We start from the raw sequence: 3,113 nt of genomic DNA on the forward strand, positions 1-3,113 counted from the left end.
ACGTGCCAGCGCAATTACTGCGCCGACGACAACGAGCACCCGTGCCGTCGCAGCTGTCATGCTTGCAGGCGACGGCATGGTGATGGTGACACGCATGTTTACCAAGCGAGCGGGTGGGAAAGGTGCTCGTTGGACCGCGTCAGTACAGTCCGTCCGTTGGCTGTGCGAGACAGGCCCGTAGTACTTCTTTGTCTTCTTGTTCCTGCCACCGCAGTGGGCCACCGCGGAGCGCAGGCAATCAGGGCCTCGTGTGTCACCGCACGTGGACCATTTATCAGTGGACCAATCGGCCGTCGTTTTAGTGAGCACGGACGGCCGAGCACCAGCTCCCTGGAATAGATGCATTAACCCGCGAAATTCGATGTGTGTGCTTTGCTGGAGGAGGTGCGCGGTGGGAGAAGGATGAAGTTTGCCTAATGAGACGACATACGGCGTGTGATGCCTCTTGTCACTCGAGCATCGCTTTATACGAACACTTCCGTACAATCACAGCATTTGTTGATCGTGTCGTCAGACGCTTAATCGTGCTGGAAGAGAGAGAGAGAGTAAAAAGACCCTAGTTTAATGAAGCGCAGATATCTGTGCCAGCGAGTGTGTGCTAACGTAGTACATGCCAGTCTGCACGAAGGAAGGGGTGAGCTATTGAAAGACCATAGGAGATAGAGTGCGTTATAAAAATGAGAAAAACATGGCTGATCCCCCTTTCACGGGAATCGGTTTCATGGGAATCGAAAGTGAAACATGTCGTCACAGGGGTAGATGACCATCTATTGTGCGTTGTTTTGCCACAAGGGCGAATTAATTGATGCTACAGCAACAAATTGCAACGTCAAGCGAAGAACGGCAAGCAACTCAAAACTTGCAGCGCACTGTAAAGCAGAAAGGACGCACGAAATATTATACACAGGATGAGCGCGAACTAACAACAGTCACAATTGTTACTTCTTTGTGTGTGAACAGCACGCTCCTTTCGGAAACGCGGCCGCTGCAGCGAGCGAAGTAACCTTCGTGCTCCCTATAACGTCAACGGAAACTTCCGGTGAAAGCACAAGACGTACAAACCGCCCCCATCACTAGATAAGCGCACGCGCACGATAGACATCCCCTATAGAGGCGCGCTCGCATCGCAACGTGCGGGGCGACGACCTTTAAAGCGCGCCCTGCGCGCTGTTCGCGCCATCTCGCTGGTGATTAAAAGAACACGCTGAAGCCAACGAGCTCTGACTACCGCCAATGGTAAATGGTGTATATATAAATAGCCTACCGTTAGTAAGTCGTTTCGCGCCGCGCGCTGCGGAGCGAGGGGTCGTAGGTTCGACTCCCGGCAACGGAACGGAACTTTTTCTTCTCGTTTTTTTCTTTGCTATCTGTGAGTGTATATTTTACATCGTCATATCCGTGACGGAAATACGTCAGTGGAGCCGTGGTGGACCCCGGCATAAAACACTCGTGTTAAAAGAAGAGAGAAAAACATAACATAGCAGAGGAGGGCAGAGAAGGAAGGCACCTTCAGTGGAGCAAGTCCAGTAAGGATGATTGGAAAAATGAAAAGCTTGCTTAATGAATAATGTTAAATTACACTATTATGTGCATGAATGCAACGTACAATTAGGCTACGGAAAGCATAGGGGACATTAATTGTTGTCTTTACCTGTAGTGTAGTAGTTATGCCGTAAATTGAAATGAATTAAAATGGACGAAAAATCAGCCTTTCCGTCGGTGGTATCCGAAATCTCAGAAAACAAGCAGTCAGCAATTAGTCAGCAAAGAGAACAATTACTATCCCCTTAAACTTTTCTTGGCCTGATTGTCCGTTGGATTCATTTGGTTATGTATAAAAAAGAAACGAGCCCCTCAGAAAAATTCCCGTTTTAACCTGCAAGGAATATTTATAGAGTACCCTAAATTCCAGACCATATTCCTCAGACGGCACAAATACTAACAGCAGGCTCTATCAATTTAGGCGGACTCCACGTGACATTGTTTTTGAACAGCAAATGCCATGTTTGTAGAAGAACGTGTAGCTTCACCCCGGAAGGGGAAGTATTGATAGCGATGAGAATGTCTTCAGACAACTACACGATGTAGAACTCGCAGTTTTATCGGCCGCATATGTTTAAGAAAAACAAGAACTTACTAACGAAATTAACAACCGCAGTGTAATGCACCCTTAGGTAAACATAAACACGTCACACTCGCTGCGCTCGGATATCCACTTTTGCTAACGCTGGGGCCATAAACAAGGCAGGCCATGGTAAGCAAATGGATTTGGTTGCCTCTCATATAAATGCATCTTCCCATATTCAGATACCAGGACGCGCAGGTTCATCATTATTTAAAACAGCCGCCACAGACGATCTGCAACAGAAGCTTCCTGGGTCAAGGACGTTCTCAGCTGCTCGGACAGCGCCACGAAAACGTCAGGCCAAGGTTAACAAATGCATCGGTTGGCCCTCGTCTCAGTGCATCTCCAATCCTTTGCATAACACTTTTCACGAAATGCTGTTGGAGTCGCGCCCCGCCACGGTGGTCTAGTGGTAATGGCGCTCGGCTGCTGACGCGAAGGTCGCGGGATCGAATCCCGCCCGCGGCGGCTGCATTTTCGATGAAGGCGAAAATGTTTAAGGCCCGTGTACTGAGACTTAGGTGCACGTTAAAGAACCCCAGGTGGTCGAAATTTCCGGAGCCCTCCACTACGTCGTCTCTCATAATCATATCGCGGTTTTGGGACGTTAAACCCCAAATATTGTTATTATTACTGTTGGAGTCGCGGTGATTGCTCAATTTTATTGCACAAGAACGTAGTCCGTTCTAGCCGTTGTCTGTCCCTTCTAGCACTGTACTTCTGGCCGTCAGATTTCCGATAGCACGCTGGCAAAGGCGGGCGCGTAGGCAAATGCATAACCATGAACGGACGCGTATACGCAATGCCATGTGTCGACAGAAGACGCAAGCTTCGTTAAAGCGCACAAGAATGCAGTTTGACGTGCGCTTGCAAAGATCTCGCATTATTAAATGCGAAGCATTTCATAGCAAACCCAAGGTACTTGAACGTTTCTATCTATCTATCTATCTATCTATCTATCTATCTATCTATCTATCTATCTATCTAT

The 3,113-nt window shown here is 48.2% G+C and overlaps 1 non-coding gene across 1 annotated transcript; it reads left to right on the plus strand.

The window, feature by feature from the left end:
• The first annotated feature begins 2,520 nt into the window (after positions 1-2,520).
• Trnas-gcu (transfer RNA serine (anticodon GCU)) lies at positions 2,521-2,593 on the plus strand. The gene has a single exon. It is a non-coding gene; the product is annotated as a tRNA-Ser (tRNA).
• The last annotated feature ends 520 nt before the right edge of the window (positions 2,594-3,113 follow it).

Source organism: Rhipicephalus sanguineus, chromosome 3, assembly GCF_013339695.2.
Source record: "Rhipicephalus sanguineus isolate Rsan-2018 chromosome 3, BIME_Rsan_1.4, whole genome shotgun sequence".
Lineage (NCBI taxonomy): Eukaryota > Metazoa > Arthropoda > Arachnida > Ixodida > Ixodidae > Rhipicephalus > Rhipicephalus sanguineus.